Consider the following 19,082-nt stretch of genomic DNA (forward strand, 5'->3'; position numbering starts at 1 on the left):
TCTAATGCTATTTATTACTGACCATGCTACCATGAAGGTAGGCAATGGTCAAGTCAAGAAGTACCAAAGTTCAGGCTCCTCAGATCTGCGTTTAGGCCTTAACTTGAGTCTGACTATTTGTCTAAGGCAATAGGTTCCTGGAAATTTTAAAGGGACTAGATGTTCTAACTATATGAAGTTCACAAAGAAAGCCTATTTGCAGCCCCAGCTAAATTGGCTTGTCCAATATCAATCATACACAGTGCATTGTATTAGAATAAAGGGGAAGCAGAAACAAATTAGAAATTGCATTTTCATCATAGCTCTACTACAAAAATCATTGATGCTGCTTTAAGGGCACAAATTTGATTAAATTATTTTGTTGTGCATTCCACATGGTTGCTGTAAGGGTCCACCTTCCACATCTGTGACATCCTTCAGAGACCTTTCTTCCCTGGCTGCCATGCCCCTTATTTGTCTTGTTTGTCCCTATAATTAGAGTACAAGGTTTCTGAAGGTAGAATATGCTTCATTTTATTGTTTGTATCCTCCATGCTCTTAGCAATACTTGAGACACAATATGCATTTAATAAATTATTTTCATTGATTCATTTTTTTGAGAGCCAATTTATTTAAAATTAGCTTGCAACTTAATAAAAGGGGAATTGAGTTGAGAAAAGAACTGGGAAATTTCAAACATTTATACATGTTAACTTATGTTTTTGACATTTGGAGACCCACATACTTGTTATTTTTGTCATAGAAATGGTTGTCTACCTAGCAGCATTATTGGAAGCATTTTACCATTTAGTGAAACAATGAATTTTAAGTTGTGTCAGCCTTTGGGTGAAATAACTTTGTTTGAAAAATCCTATTTCAGGCTTAGAATCCGAAATCATAAGATAGATTAAAAATCCATGAGATATCTACTTCTATTAATTATAGCTATAAAGGAAAATTTATGGGATCAAATAAAATGTTAGGACATGTCAATTTTTAAAAAAAATTTATTTATTTAAGGCAATGGGGCTAAGTGATTTGCCCAAGGTCACACAGTTAGGCAATTATCAAGTGTCTGAGGCTGGATTTGAACTCAGGTCCTCCTGACTCCAGGGCTTGTGCTCTATCCACTGTGCCACCTAGCTGCCCCTACAGGTCAAAGTTTTTAAAAAATTAAAGATGAAGTTAAGTATATATTATTGAAATAAATGTAACTTTAAAAAAAAGTCAGAATAATGAGTATATATATATATTTATCATTATGTAAATATGAGTTATGTTAGTTTTTCCATTTTATTAGTTGCTAATTTAATTTCAATGAATTTTTAAAAGATAAGTAGGTAACTGTCTTACTATCAACACTTCCCCCCCCTTTTTTTCATAATCAGAAAAAAGAAATGGGTGCAATCTTAGACAGATAAGGATGGATAAAAGGCAGGCAAGGGAGAATGGTTATAAAAGGAATAAGTGAAGTGGAGAAGAATATTCCAGATATTACTTTTTTCTTCCAAATAATTTTTTCAATGGCCATTTTCATAAATTCAAATTTTATTTGAATTTTTTCATTTTTTTCCTTGTATGAAGATCTAACTTAATTTGAGTTTGATTGAAGTTATACTGAATTTATTTCCCATTTGATACCATAGATATTTCCATAGATGGAAAAGTACCCTTATGCCAAAGATCATGCTTATTTGTAGACTGTCAAAGTGTCACAAATGAAAAGTAATTTGTTTTGTTACTCTCTTATTTTTTTTACTGGGTCATTATTAATTTAGAATTATTCACTTCTGGAAAACTTCAGGAAAGATTTGCAGACTTTTATTAGGAATAGTTAAGCATTTTGTTTCTTTGCTACTTTCTGATGACCCTAGGTTCTCAAAAGATTTGGCCCTACCAGCCTGCAAATACTTTGAGTACAAGTCTGCATGTTTCGTAGGTGAGGATGACTTAGCTAAGGTTGCATAGACTCATCTATATAACTTAGTTCCAGACTTTTTTTTATCAGTAGCAACTCTAACATTGACCCGTTTGTAGGGGCTTGTTATTTGTATTAGTAAGTGGAGAAAAGACAAGATTATAAATACTTGAAATGACAAATAAGTCTTTTCTCTATTGGGAAATGCATGGGGGAAATTGGATGGAATAAGAGGAAGTATAACTGAATTTTAATACAACCTTGGGAAAGAATATTTGTTTTGTTAAACTGATTTGGATATTTATTTTTTTTCCCTTTGGAAGGGAAGGATGGACATATGAAAGAAAGTAGTGATAGTGAGTGTTAATAAGATTGGAAATGCTCAGTTAGCAGTTTCATTGCCAGCCATTCCTCTTCTTTCTTAAAAACTTAAGACTGACAATTTTAATGTTGATTTGAGAAGGGTTTTTACATTTCCCCCTTTCTTTGGTCTTCCAATAACTTAATGATTTTCATTTTCATTTTTGTGATCTTTCCCTATCAACACAGATCAATAAATATTGTTCAACCAAAAAATTCCTATACCACTGAAAGGGTAAGTGTTTTGTCTATATATGACCAGTATGTTTGAGTAATAGGTCTTTCAGACTCTCAAGAAGGGAATCTAGTTAATAAAAACAAAATATATGATATGAAAAATTTATAGCCTTCTATAGCTTATAGCCTTCTGAGTAATGAGATAGGAAAATTAGGTAATTTGGTAGTTTGGGTTGGAACTGAGGGAGGAGGCTGATAAGGAATGGGAAGCCTGGCACAGGACTTTGGGGGGAAATGGTATTTCTTGATATATAAGCTGTAAAGTTTCAGCAAGTATGTAAAGTAAGATGAAATGTAAAGAACCAGAAAGTTCAAAGAGGAGCTTAACATATATTTGCTGAACAGTCACCTCCCAATTAATATGAATAATTCCCCAAAGTCGTCACATTATTTGAATTCATAATACGTATTTACATTTAACTAGAGTGTTACCATATTTTATAAATTATACCTTCAACTAGCTCATATATGGTTGTTTGCATTTGAAGTACCTGGTAGCACAATGGATAGAGTGCTGAGCCTTGTATTGAGTGAGACTCAAGACTCAGATACAAGCTGTGTGACCTTGACAAGTCACTTAACTTGTTTGCCTCAGTTTCCTCAACTGTAAAATAGAAATGATAATAGCATCTTCCTCCTAGAATTGTTGTGAGGTTCAAATGTGATAATGAAGCACTTAATGCAGTGTCTGGCCCATTTATTATATAAATGTTTGTTCCCTACATGTAACCACATAAAGTGATTTATTATCTTCATGAACCTAATACCTAAGATATTTTATATTTGGATTAACTCTCATCCATTAAGCTATTACTCAACCATTCTGGATTAATGGGAGTTTATGATATTTATGTAAGCAGTAGTGAAACTTACTCTCTCCATACTTGGACTCTTGAGGAAATTGCTTCAGAGTCATTATTTCAGTTCTAGCACCTCAGTTTCATTTATATGGTCATATTATATATCTAAAAAATTTAAAACATAACTTCTTCAAAATAAAAATCTTCAGAACTGAGACCAAAGGAATGTTAACTTAACCTGTGAGGATCTTGTGATAATAGCCATTGTGTTCCATCCTATCTAGAATTTTCTTTAGAAAAATATCAATAGAATATTTAGTATGCATAATAGATAATGATTTCAGAAGATATAATCAATTTGGTTATATCATAATTTTTGAAATGTTAATTGCCTTATTTCCTATTCTGAGTCATATGCACTGCTTCACTTGATATTAGGCATCTGTGTAAGCATAACCAAAGCATTTAAATTCTCTAGGCCCTGGCTGTCTCCTCTATAAGGTGGAGATATAGGACTTTTAAGTCTCTTTTAAGGTCCTTTTCAGCTCTAAATCTTACAGTCCTATGATCTTCTGTCTCTTACATCCAGGAAATGATTTTTAAGCAGTATTTGTTTTTTTTGAAGATTTGACAATTAGGTATTCAGAACTGTACTCAATTGCAATCTGATAGATATTTGTGCATATAGAGAAATATAGTTTTAATGCATTTGATGGGCAAATCAATAATTTGATATTAATGGCATTTCTGAACTGTTTAATATCACATATAATAAGATACTTAATATATATCCTGTTTTATCTTTTGTTATTTTTCTCTAGGCAAAAGCTAATAATTCAGCTGGTACTAGATTTGAAGATAAATCCTATAATTCAAGAGGTTGGCTTATTCACCTAAACAACTGCTAGCTTGGGCAATGCTAGACCAACTGTGAGGGGTCTGTTTTCTTAAGACCTGGAAAGCTGTTCTGTTTGCTAAACAAAGGAATTGTTGATTTCAGTGATTTAATTCCCCTTTTGGCTAAAGGCTGCTGTCATGAAAACAGTGCTTATTTGGGAAGGAATCTGTTGCTAAGGCAACTGATATCTCCTTAATTATTGGCCAATATTCCCATATGAGATTGGTCTCTTTTGTGTTGTTGGAAATAACCAAATTCTCTTGAGCACTTTCGGTTCTTGAACTGGGGGATGGGAAGCCTCTTTCAAAATATATTTTCAGAAGTCAGTCAATTGCAAAACATTTCTTAGGTCCTTCTGATGTTCCAGGAACTATGCTAGGCACTAGGGATACAAATTCAAAATCATCCCAATTGTTTTGAAATTAGGTGTTCCAATGATGTGGTCCTAATTGGCTTCCAGAATCACACTTGTAAGTGTTTCTAAATTGCCAGGTGTCCTTGTGACTTAGTCAGCTCTACATAAGATTGTTCTTTGAGAATATTCTTTTAAGAGAATATAATATGACCAAGAGGTTACATTTGCAATAATTAACAGATGTTTGACATGTAAACTGAACCAACTTCTAGTGCTTATGTCAGCAGTGGCTTTCTTCTGAACTGATTGTGATCAATCAAGGCCTCTCTTGCTATGTATTATTTAAAAAAAAGAGTGATTTCGGTAAATAACTCCATCATTACTATGGAGGATCTTAATAAAGACCATGAAGAATCTCATGAGTTTTTGCTTATTTGTATCTTAGTTGTTGGATCATTTAAGCACAATTAAAGCTTCATTGTAGCTTGGCTTATTTCTGAAAAATTTTGTCATATTCTAAGTCATATTCAATGGTATATTAAGAAATTAGTACTTTTGTTGTTCAACCATTTAATGGTGTCTTATTCTTCATTAGCTCAATTGGGGTTTTCTTGGCAAAGATAATGGAGTGGTTTGCCATTTACTTTTCTAGCTTTTTTTTACAGAGAAAACTGAGGTAAATCAGAGATTAAGTGAATTGCCCAGGGTCACACAACTATTAAGTGTCTGAGGCCAGATTTGAACTCAGAAAGACAAGTCTTCCTGACTCCAGACCTCGCATTCATCCACATGCTTCTGCGTATTTTTAAGTTGCATAAGTTCAGCATCAGTTAGGAATGATTTTTAATGAGGACTGTATAGAGGAAGAATGATGAAGAACAAAGAATACTCAACTTGGAGTTTAGTAAGAACTGGGTTTTCTTGCCTTGTGCTAAGTAATTTTACAGTGTTCTAAAAAAAGTCATTTAACTTCTTTTCCCTCATTTGTAAAGACTTGGTTCCTGCCTCATGAGGTCTTTTTATGCCTCAAATGAGATAATGTATTGAGTACTTTGAAAATGTTAGAACATTGTTACATATTAATTTCTTTATTTGTATAGTTCTTCAGTTCTTAAATTATTAGAACCAAATTTTTAGTATGGCAAATCTCTTAAATTTGTAATTTTTGTTTGACGTTTTTTCCTATTATATAGCTATTATAGCTTTCCCAGAAGTATCTCTGGCAGCTATCTTTTATGGTTGATTTTTCTGGGATTATTATAGAAAAAAATAATTTTTTTTAAATTTACAAAAGTAGATTACTTTCTTTATGTCAAGCAAATTTCCTTGAATCTCTTCATTCTCTTCTCTCTTTAATTGATGCTTCCCTCACACTCTTCAGAATCCAGTGTTTTTGATGCTTCTTTTTGACTTATTAGTCAAAAAGACTAATGACTCTGTTCATTCTCTAGGTTTCCACAGAACTCATGTTCTTGACCCTTTCTTACTACCCCATCAAGTTTATCAATCTTATATCTCCCTTCTTGTTTTATACTCTGTTAATCAGATAAAACTCTGCTGCTGCATTACTGGATGAAGGCATATTAACCCTCCCTGATAACAGTTTAGTAGGAACTTTCTAAAGAAGATTCCTTACTCTAAGACCTGTAATGTGTGGGCCACACCTGACCTTCAAAACCCATTCATGTGACATTGTTGCGTTTTATTATTATTATTATTATCATTATTATACTCATTGGCAATATGGATTATATTGTATTAATTAATAAAATATTAAATTCTATATGCCATCTGTAACAAGTTTTTGTCAAGTGATGTGGCCCAGAAGAGCTAAAAAGTTGGACACATGATCTAAAGTTAATTCATCGTAGACATAATGAATTACAGAATTATAATTGGAAAGGAGCTTTAGAGATTAACTAGTTCACTCTCCTCATTTTATTCACGAAGCAATTAAAGTCCAGACAGATTAAGTGAGTTACTCCAAGTTATATAGGTACTAAATAGCAGAATCAGAATTTAAATCTTGGTCCTCTGTGGGTCTTTGGATCCCTTTAATGACAGTATTTTGGAGGCCAGTCTTCGGTTTAATTACTAAATCAATCTACCTTACTAGGTGCTTAATTTAGGGGGAAAAACCCCAGGATATTAATAACTCAGCATTGTTATTTTGCAGCATTTAATAATATGTATTGCATTTCATATATCTCTTAAGGAGAAGTTAATTCATATAAAAGAGTTTAAAACTCTATACAGTAATTATAATGAATTTAGATCTGTATTTGAGCCAATTAACTGAACATATATCTAAATTATTACAAATACAAATTTTTAAGAGTGGAAAGCTTTTCATTTTTCACTTAATTGCCTTTATTCTTTTGGATGATGAATGTTGATGTGCCTTTCTCTATAATTCTCCATCAGTATTGTTTAGCATACATTATGGGTAGACATGTCATTTTCTGAGTTATGTGAATCATGAAGTGAGTTTTTGTTCAGTCCTTGTTACTTCCTAAAGACAAAAATCAGAAAAGATGAAGAATGTTACATTTTAGAAAAAGGGACATTCCAGAAAAAAGAAATCCTATGTACTCTGCTATTATTTATTATATGAGAAGAAAATTAGTTTTAGACATTTACCTGAGCATAAGAAAAGTCACATATTCCATTTTTATGATCTCATCTTTAAAAAACAATATAAATGCTTTCATATAATATTACTTTAAATTCTATATACTCCAACAACAAATATTGACCTTTATGACAATCCTCTTTCTTTAGCTACTATCTTATTCTTTGCTACCTACAAACCTGTATAGATCATGTTCTCTTATTATTCCCTCAATTTTTCTCCTGTAGTTTTCATCTTTTTCCAGAAAAAATTCCTAGGAAAAACCACATATACTCAATATCTCCAATAGCTCAATTCCATTAAAATCATTAATCTTAAATGTGAAGTTTTGATAACTAAATTCCTTTTCTAACTTTAGTATTTGTACTAGACAAACTTTTTTTTGGTGGACTAATCACTGTTTTTGGATATTTTTCTCTCTTCCCTGAGCTTTTGAGACTTCTATCTCCTCAGTAGCCTCTATTGACAATGCCAGTCTAGAGTGATCTTTTCTTCCTCAATCTCCATTGCCTTACTGATCATACCACACTAATAAACATTTTCTGATATATTTAGTTAATTATTTATTACATTCAATTCTCATCTTTCAACAAGACTTAGTAGACTTCTTAAGGACATGGACCTTATTATACTTTATATCCCCTTAGAGTCCTTGGCACATAAACACTTTTTGGTGGATATGCACATTTGAAGGCACTGGTGTACTGAAATACTTCTATTGCTTTTTTTTTTTTAGCATATTACCATTTCAGGACAACAGAATAGATAGTGTTCCTTTGTGCCTAAGTGAATACCTGAAAGTAATTTTCTTTTTTATACCAATAGCATTTTTCTTACCCTGCCAACTTATAACTCTAGGAAATTGCTTCATTCACTTCAAACTCACTTATTTCCAGACTCAACAATAGTTGTAAGGTAAAATATTTATAATTTATTAAATTACATTTTAATGTTTCTTCAGCATTTATTTAATTAATTTATTTTAAAAAATACTTTAACTTGGATTGTAGCTCATTAAAGTGAATGTTTAGATTTAAATTATTTTGGTTCATTTTGATTTTTTGGATCAGGAATTGGTTTATGTTCTTTCATTTTCTCCTCCCTCCCTGCCATTTCCTTCCTTAAGAAAGGAGTTTTCTGAACAATAGTGGCAGTAATATAAGCAGGAACAAGATTTATTTCTAAGTACACTAAAAGAATTTCAAAATGCTAAAAGAAAACTATTATAAGGAAAGACTTTCCAGGTGAGAAGATATCACACTTAATGTGATATTCCTAATGCAAGCTTATTATGAATATTGAATATTGATGAATATTGAATACCTGTTCTCCCAATCAAACTTGGTCTCAGTGTTATATTTTCAAGGTTAAAGTTCAACATGCATCATTCTTTACTTGATCAATTCAATAAATGGATAACTCTTTCTTTTGGGAAAGTCTCAGCAAGCAGTTTTAGTTTTTTTTTAAATCTTGAAGTCATGAAGTGATTCTGATATGTTGACCTTTGCTATAACTATTGACTTAAGTAATGTGCTATGATCCGTGGAGAGTCAATCGGAGAGACATGATTGAAATAGTTGGTTGGCTAAAATATATTTCTGGGACCAGATGGGGAGGCCTAGTTAGAATTGTCCTCCCCAAGTCAACTCCAGAGTACAAAAGAAATTATATCTATTATACTTGATCTCTGTGCTTCAGTTTCTTCATCTGTAAAATGAGATTCATTCTAACTATAAACCTATGATCTCATGATCTTAAACTTCAAAAGTGACTCCAGAATTCTAGAATTCTCCAGCCTGGAAATAAATCCATCTATTTTCCTAAAGACACTTTAAGCATACTTTTAGCTGAAGGTCTATACTAATATTTCTAAAGAATCAATTTATGGGGCAACTGAATGGTGCAGAGGATAGAGCATTGGCCCTGGAGTCAGGAGGACCTTAGTTCAAATATGGCCTCAGACACTTAATAATTATCTAGCTGTATGACCTTGGGCAAGTCACTTAACCCCATTGCCTTAAATAAAAATAAAAAAAATTTAAAAAGAAACAATTTATTCTGGGGCAGCTAGGTGGCACAGTTAATAGAGCACTGACACTGGAATCAGGAAGATTTGAGCTCAAATCCATCCTCAGACACTTAAAACTTATTTAGCTGTGTGACCTTGAGCAAATCACTTAACCCCATTTGCCTTGCAAAAACAAAAAAAATCAATTCATTCTCAGGGAGTTATGTAGTCTCTCATCACTTTCATCCTACTGTCTTTTGTTCCATCTGAACAATGGAGATAAAAATGCTTTATTTGTCTGAAATATAGAAGGCTGAACCAGGGGATCTCTTGAAATATTTTCTCTCAAACTTGCATGCTTCTGGTTAACTTTTGGTTTGTTGTTTTCTTCAACTAGAGTAACTTTTATTTCAAAACATTTTATTCATACATTTATTTTTTCACATGTGGAAAGCACACATGTGCTTTCTAAGAGTCAGGAGAATGGGTTCTATTTCCCAGTCTGCTACTTAGTTTCTGGGTTACATCGTTATTCCTCTCCCTGGGTTTCATATTCCCCATCTGTAAAATGTCAGACTTGGATTACATATCCTCTGAAGTTCCTTCTAGGTCTCAAATTCTCTGAATTTGTTTTATGAATCTGTGCTTCTTCCAATAGAACACAAAATTCAAAATGGAACAAACTTCTTCAATATTCCCTTTTTTTTAAGGTTTTTGCAAGGCAAATGGGGTTAAGTGGCTTGCCCAAGTTCACACAACTAGGTAATTATTAAGTGTCTGAGACTGGATTTGAACACAGGTAACTCCTGACTCCAGGGCTGGTGCTTTATCCACTGTGCCACCTAGCCGCCCCTTTGTATTCTCTTTTAAAAAAAAAATCAACAGGGTCCCAATATCTGGTTTATCATTGAAATATATGTATTGCATTTCCATCTGTATAATAACATACTGGAATCTCTTCAGAGAAATTCAGGATTGTTGTTGTTTGAAACTGTAAATAAGTTTGAAATGCTTAACTTGCTTTTGAAGCATGGAGGATGATACTGATTAGTCCTAGCCATCTACTTTCAGATTTGTTAGAATGAGAGCCAACAGCAGTTCTGACTTCTTCTTCTAAAATTTTGACGTAACCAGTGTAAGAATAAATCCTAAATTTCCAAGGAATTTATACTAATATTAGTATTCTATAATTCTAATATTTTTGTACCAACAATGAACATGAGATATTTGTCTGTGTAAAGATAGCTAAAGAAACAGAATCTGCTTTAATCTGTATGATCAGCAATACTATTTCTTTCCCAAATCACTCAAACTATTCATAAATTTTTCATTAAAATGTTTTAAACAAAATTGCCTTAAATAATGAAGAAAAATTTAAGATTTACCACTTTCTTATTGTTATCTTGAAAATTTATACTAAAAAACAAAATCTTTAAATTTGAAATTCTTATCAAAATGTTTTTAAAAATGTCAAACACATCCCAAAATATTTTGATAAGAACTTTTGTTCTGAAAAAAAATCATAAATTGAATTGTCAACTGGACAAACCTGCCTCTAATCTGTGGATGGCTGAAGCCAAATAGAACAATTTAGAGACAAGGGGGTCAAGAATCAAACAGAAATTTAATTTCAATGTGAGGGAAATGACTTGCAAGCCAGAAGGGGATCTAGACACATGTGTCAGGGCCCTGCCCCTAGTTGGGGCACCTGGGGCAGTGTAAGGAAATCTCAATACTTAAACTGCTGGCTATGAAGTGAGCAATAGTCCTGACTGGTAATAGCAACAAAGAGACAAGTTTGATTCACAGCAGAGCTTCATGACTGGAACATGTCCAAGCTCGGAGCACCAGAACACCTGATGCTAGTCAAAATAATAAAATAATTATATGATTTGCCAGAGGGTGGGTGTAAAGGATTGTTGTTATGTCAAACTCAGAGGTTAGCTTGCTTTCTGGGCCTTAGCTCTGGAAGACAGGATGCTTTCTTGACTTAATAAATATCTATCTATCTATAAAAGTTTAATTTTTTAATGTCATTTACATATCATTTCATTTTTACATTTCAAAAAATGTGTTGCATTTCTTATTTCTCTGTTCTGCAACCATACTCCAAAACTGAAAGAGAAAACATGTAGAAATGAGTCTTTTTTAATAGAAAAATGAATTAGGAAAAAACTGACTGCAGTTCAAAATAGAATAAAATTAATAGAAGACTACTGGCCTCCAAAGAATGAAAATGGAATTTTACTCAAAGAAGCATGGTGGATACGAACCAACTATAATCCATAACAAATGAAGATTACATAAGAAGATCTAGAGGAAAGAATATCAGTGAAGGCATTTATGATTGAAAAAGAAAATGAGCTGGCCATGTGTGAAAGTAAGAAGTGAACTTTTGAAAGTTCTGTGTACTTTTATTTCACCTTCACGTTAAAAAAAAATAAATTGCAAGGAAGGTTCCTACAACACCAAGTGAATCCTCTGGGACAAACTTAGAGAAGCCAAAGATGAGATCCATGGATTGGGATGATATATACATCTCTCTCTCTCTCTCTCTCTCTCTCTCTCTCTCTCTCTCTCTCTATATATATATATATATATATATATATATATATATATATATATATATAGATATATATATAGATATATAGTTGGAAGGAACATCCCCATCAATGAGCCTACTGAGCTATTTGAATATTGATCATTATGCTGGATCTAAGGAGAAGATTTCATCTATAGTTGGCTATGCAAAGGCTTTTAAAAACTTCTGTTTTGCTCTAGGAAATTCCCTTCTCCTTGGCAATGAACACTCTAAATTTTAACCAGGTTTTATTTCATTATAAAACTTGGAAATCCAAGAATAACCTGGGTATCTGATGCTTCTTTTGAATTAAAACTTTGGAGTAAAGGATGAATGATTAAAAAAGCTTTAAAACTGCTTCTGCTTGTCAAGAGGCATTAAGAGTAGATGTCTTCCATCATGAAGCTACAGACAGAGCTTGCTTTGGCTGCTGTTACATAAGAACAGGGAGAAGGGAGGGTTCATTGCTAGGTAAAATCCTTGCTATGGCTATAGTATCAGGGTTTCTTTTGTAATATGAAAGTTTGCCCACACCAATTAAACAAAAAATGCCCATCTGGATTAGATATAAACTAAATTCTTAATCAATTTGGAAGGAATATAGTGCTCTGATAATTGGATTATTGATTGATACCAAAAACGAAATATCTCATAACTGATTTTAAGAATTAAACATTCCTCTATACCTCTTTATATGAATGTGTTTATATGTAATATACATATACATATGTATGTGTATGTGTATATATATATATATATATATATATATATATATATATATATATATATATATATATATATATAGTACCTGCAAGTCCATTGATAATAGAAGAGAATTGTGAGGGGTGAACTGGGTAAATAACAATATCCCAAGAGCTGATGACATGATCTGCATCAAGACTTGAGAGAGGCACCAAGAACAAACTGGGCATCGAAAAGAAAGTGAAGTCTAAGATTCTATAAGAGCACCAACCTCCAAAGCCCAGGAGAGATTCATACCTAAGGGGATTTGATGAAGTCTACAGAAAGGGACAAAAAGATTTCCAAGAACCAGGAGCTCTGAACTACCCCTTTGCCACACATGCTTTTTGGGGATGAGCCTAGGACTTTCCCCCACACTATGTTTATGGAGAAGTTCATACTCTTGGGGAGACTATTTTGTAACAATTTTTCTTACTATACTACTTTAGTAAAAACCATTTGCTAAAAAATTAAATCTACCTTACTAATTGTCAATATTGAGCATACAGATGAAAGCTCATAATTAGGAGAGCACATGCTAAATTGTGGGAATTGAGTGAACCACATTGATTCTCTGATACTTAAAGACCCTTAGGTTATGCTGCTCAGAAACCCAATCAAACCAAAAGAGTGATGCAAGGAGTTTTCTCATAATTGTATCTGAAAACTGATTCCTTACTGATCAATCAATTATCATTTGCATGTTCCTTTGATTGATTATAGATACTTGGAAGGGGGGTGTGGGATATCTATTTTTCTAGTTTCAGGGTATTACACCTATTCACTCTTCCCTCCCAACTTGGAAAGTCCCTAATCTTTCATGCAATTAGAAATCAGATTTCCTAATGCTGCATTGTTTTCTTTGAATTAATTGGTCTTATTTGAGTAATTGTTTTTAATGTCTGTATTTGAGGTCTAGGCCTAAATTGAGGTCTGGTCCTGTTTTATTCCACAGTTGCCATTTATTGCTTAATAAATTGATATGCTCAGAAGACTGAACCTTTGTTTCCTTAGTCCTTTCATCTTTCACTTACCACACTCATGAATAACAGTTCTAAAAACTACAACCTTTTACAGTTTACTTCTAAAACCCCAAATGGATGCTAGCCTGCCAATATTAGTAGTAGTTGGAGAAGTAGACTTGGAAAGAGGAATTTCATCTGGAATAAATCTTGGTCCTTTTGCATTTATAAGGATCCACTGGAGAGCTTTTCCAGTGGAAACTAGTTTTTGAGATCCATTAGTGAAATAAATTTTTTTCTCTCTTATTTTAGATTATAGTTGTACTCTAGTCAGTTTTCTGATGTGTTTCTTACAAGTCAGATTGGTTCTTCTGAGCTAATTTTTGCTATTTGAATTCTTAAGTACTAATATCTATTGTAGAATGGATCCTTCATGTAAGTACTGGGTTTGTTATGAGAAGTTTGGATTTTGTTTATATAAAATACATATATAGGATACTCAAACAACCTTGTTTAATGATTTTCCCCATTCTGGTTCATCACATAAAACAAAATAGATAAATGGTAAAAGTACTCCAGGTTTGGGGTTTGGCAAGACATGATCAGTGAAAGGAAAAAAGAAGCAAGGCATTTGAAGGGCATTGTGTGGACCGAAACTGATACATGAAGTTCAAATGGCATAGTGAAAAGAGTAAAACCAAATGCTGGGGTAAAGCCTGGGGAAAAAATTTAGAATTACTCAAAATTTACTAATGCTTTTGTACTTTGAGTCAGAGGTTACATTACTGGAACTGTGCTTCAAAGAGGTTATTGATATTAGAAAAAGATTAATTTGTACAAAAGTTTAGGATAGCCTTATTTGTTTTGATGATTCAGAAAATGCTCCAGGATATTGGACTGCTCCAAGATCATCATTATGAACATTAATTATTACTTCACTCCAGTTTTTCAAATGTATTAGTTAAAGGTGTTCCAACAGGAAGGTAATATTATGACTTAGAAGTGAATTGGGTTTAAATGAGACTAGGCTGTGAAAAGCCACCATTGGTATTTTCCTGAACCATCTTTGTCCAGAGGCTTTCCCAGGTTTCAGGTTGTCTGAGGCAATGGTCATTCAGTGATTAAGGCTACATAAAAAATGAGGCAAAAAATGGCCTCTTTTACTTAGTCAAAAAAAGAAAATCAATCTGGGAGGGGAAGACCCTCTGGGTTTCTGGCCAAAACAGAAACAATTGCTATTTACATTCACTCTGAGCCTTGAGAACCCAAACAAGAACCAAGTGAGACTTGGGCTAGGACCTATTGTTGACCAGACAGTGAGAGTTAGAATTATTTAGGCTTAAGCCTTGGTCCTTAAAAAAAAATCTAGTCTGTTATTCTCAAGATATCTTACAAAGTTTCAGTGATCAAAATTTATATTCCTTTGGGGAAAGCACATAGAGAAAAGGATATGATTCCTATGAAAAGGGAGAAAAGGGAGGGAGGAAGAAAAGGAGGGGAAGGAAGGAAGGAAGGAAGGAAGGAAGGAAGGAAGGAAGGAAGGAAGGAAGAAAGGAAGGAAGGAAGGAAGGAAGGAAGGAAAAAAATGAAAGATGAATAGTGAAACCAGAAAATAAACCTTGGTCTAATATTTAAGTGCAATATACACAAATTCCTAAGAAATAGTTTTTTAATTTACTAAAGAGAAATTAATTGTTTAGAAATACTTTTTTATTAATTTTTGATGATTATCACTTGGGGACTACTTAATTGTATTATGCTGCATTTCTCTGTGGTAGGGAAACCCTGTGAGATGATATCATTTCCTGAATATTTTTTTAAAAGAGTTGTAAACTTGGGTGATGCTATAGCAATCATTTTCTTCTGCTGAATTGTCTAACAGTGCATTGCAATTTTCTAGTGGTATACTTTTGGGGTGCAGCATTGTGAAAAAAGATGATCTTCTTTTCTTCATACAGAACTAGATAATAAGTATGACCGTTGACACAACAGGGAGCTCTACTACTCATTTTAACATGGTGCCTATCATGAGACTTGTCCAGTATTTTTGCAATCTCCAGGTAATCAAAAAGTATTGAAAGGTATAATGGGGAACAAAGTGAAAAACGGCAGTATCCTGAGGTACAGGCCAAATGGGTAACCCTAAGAGAATGATTTTTCAACAACCATAAACATTTCATCTCAAAAGGTTCAGTGCTGCTGGGTGAGAACATTTTTACTAAAAACATCATCAGCAATTAAGTGACATCTCCATCACATCTATTACTAGATTGATATTTTACTGTCATGAATAATAAAAGTTCTAACTTGATACTTAGCCATTTTTGAATTTGTTTTGTAAATTAATTTGGTTTTCCCTGAATTCTTTCAGGGTTGACATGGCTGAATTTTTCCTGCATTTAGTTTTTTTTATTTTACTTAAAATTTTAAAGCCATATAGATCTAAAGGTACTTTATCATTTGTAGGGTGTGGGGAAGAAAGTGTGTATTTGCTCTCATCTCTGAATCTAAAAGAAAGATAGTAAAGAACCCTGGGAAAGGAGAAGAAAAAAAAAAGATAAATTATGATAAGAATTGTATTTTCTTTTTTTCCATCTCTTCATATGCCCCTTTTCCTACTCTCTTCTTCACAATCTTAAATGTCATTGTTTCTTCCAGCCCAATGATTCTTAAAGGGTATATATGAGGTTTTCTAGGTATTTCAGGAAATTCCTCCCTGTACCTAAGACTTTGTTGCCTGCTCTTCCTGGCTGTCTGTCTGGAAAATTACAATAGCAGCTCTATCTGGGAAAACATAAAGCTGCCCACTCCACTTCAAGTCCTAAAGAAGTAAAGAAAGAAGAGGGTGAGGGGTGGGAGGAGGAGGATCCCAGTAATGGGTCTGGAAGCCCCACTGCCTAGAAATTCTTCTTTGTTGCCAATTTAAACATTCTTTGCTGAGCATAAAAGTTCAAGAACCATTGTTTGAGCCACATGAAGCATCGAATATGGCTACCCTTGAAACGTGGCATAACTCTTGGCACTATTCTTTATATGTTTCTTACTTCTATTAGTTTTATATATTTTCAAGAAATATTGTGTGTTAAAGAGATCTCTGTAGTGCTATTTTTGAAAATAAAATGCATAATACTTGGTAAAGGTTATTTCTAAAACAACTGCTGTGAATGTAGGAGTTATAACTAAGCCTTACTATTGAAAAGATGCTTTCAATATGTATTTTGAAGACAGAAATATATTTTTGTAAAGTTAGGCAACATAATTAAAAGACTTATTCTAATTATCCTCCTAAAAGCCCAAGGAAGCTTTTATTAAAACTTAGAACTTTGAGAATTAACCCTCGTTGCCTCAAAGAAGCTTTCAATTCTCCCCCCAACTCAAAAGTAACAAAGAACTTTTCAAAATCCAAATATGTTATGGGAAGGCTGACCTAACTTGGAAAAGACACACATAAGTGTGTGACTGTGTATTTCTGCAGTTCAAATGTCCTTAACTGTCTGATTAGGATGAAGCTTAGCTGGGTACAATGTGCCCAGATGAAATGTATCAAGTAAGTGCGTGCGTGCTAGTGACAAATGTGAGTGGGAAGGATGTCTTAGAACGTGTCATAGTTGAAGAGACAACCTTACAGTGTTGCGTGTTGAATACTGAAAAGAAAAGAGAGAGCCAAGGTTTAGGGGGAAAAAAATTCATACACCAGAAAGCCTCCTGTTTGACATTTTAATTCTTTTCTTATTTTATTTCTATAATATAAAATAGGTTCTACAGGATTTCTGAAGCAGGTCTCTGTTTATGTGGAGGCTAAATATGATGCAGGTAATACAAAATTGATTATTAACTATTAAACCTATGGGATGGATTAAGTTTTAATACTATTGCAAAGCATGTTGAGATTCTTCAGCATGATAGGGTTCTAGGAGTTGAAATTGCTGCTAGAGAGTATATCTCATACTTGTTAAAACTACTGCAAACCTCTGGTGAAATAGATTGGTTCCTTCTATTGATGGGAATTGATCTCTTTTTTCCCAATATATACTTATATAAATAACATTGAATAGACACTGCAACTTTGGACTATATTTTAAAATGGGAAGTTGTATTTTCTAAAGAGTATTATTTCTGTTCAGTTTTTTAAAGCCATAGCAGATAATTCTTGGTTCTTAATTTTAAGTCTATATTGATTTTTTTATCATGGATTTTCACCTAGATTTGTAGGTGCCATTGTCAATTAGTGCACTCAATTTTCACATTTATTGAGACTTTTCTGTTTTCAATCTCTATTGAAGTAATTGGGAAATAATGTTTAGTGAGATGCATACTAAGCTATGCCATATAAGGGTAGGGAGTTACTGTGATATAATACAAAAACCCCTGGCTGGAGTCAGATGTTTTCTTTTCCAGTTTGGACACTATCAGTGACTTACTGTGTGACCTTGGATGGAGCTCTAACTGGGAGAGGCTGATCAGGGCTTTACTGAATGATCTGACATGTGTGATATTTTATCAATGTCAAACAACGTAACTTGATATCTAATTAGTAAAAGTAATTATTACAAATAGGAATATACCAGATAGGAGTGAAATCTTCTAGTAATTGAGACCTTGTTTCATACTGCCTACCCCAGACATTGTTTCTGATGATGGTATGAACATTTTCTAGTTTTATCTCTAATCTTGAGCAACTTAAATGCTCAAGTTTGCAAATTCTTCATCTCTGAAACATAGATAATGACATCCACTTTACTTTCATCACAAGATAAGTAAGCTGATCAAATGAGATGATGGTTATAAAAATCCTTGTAAAGTAGAAAGTTTATAAAATAAAGAAGTTGTGATTTCTGTACTGTTTCTCCACTAAAATACTAATCCACTAAGACTTCATTATGGGTTCAAAAGTCCAAGTCAATGGATGCACAAAATATGGGCAGGTTCTCCCAAGCAGCAAAGGCTCTAACTCATAGACCATGTATATCCCAGGACCAATTAGAGTAAGTTTAGAAGTTCATCATTCAGTTGTCCATGAGATGCTAAACTTTTTGGCTCCAGGTACTCTTGAAAATCATCTAAATTTTTGACTATGTAGATGAAATCCCCATTTCTTAAAATTTTGACTTAATTGTTTCTGTTTTTACTCATGGTATCCAGAAAATCATAATTAAATTTGATTCAGTAAACATTAAGTACCTACCTTAGGCAAGTTGCTGTGATAAATGCTACAGATAAATGGCTAAATGATATAAAAGGTGCAGTTTGAAGAACACTGAATTTGGAGTCAGAGGACCTCAGTTTGAATCCTTGCTCTGCTTCTTACTGTGAAATACCAGGGCAATTAACTTTCCTAATTGTTAAAATGAAGGATAAAACTTCTAAGAATCTTGCAGCTTTGAATTTATGATCCTATGATCTTATATCCTCAATACTCAAAGAATTTACTATTAGGAGGTATAAGACATGAATGTGAATAAATACAGTGTAAATTAGAAAATAAGTTCAAATGAGAGATCCATATAAATGTTATGTGAAATTTGATGAGAGAGATCACTTTCAGCTGGGAGGATCAGGTAAGGCTTTATGGAGGAGATAGGATTAGAGCTGGACCTTGATGGAATGAAAG

The sequence above is a fragment of the Macrotis lagotis genome, chromosome 1 (genome assembly GCF_037893015.1).
Source record: "Macrotis lagotis isolate mMagLag1 chromosome 1, bilby.v1.9.chrom.fasta, whole genome shotgun sequence".
Taxonomy (NCBI): domain Eukaryota; kingdom Metazoa; phylum Chordata; class Mammalia; order Peramelemorphia; family Peramelidae; genus Macrotis; species Macrotis lagotis.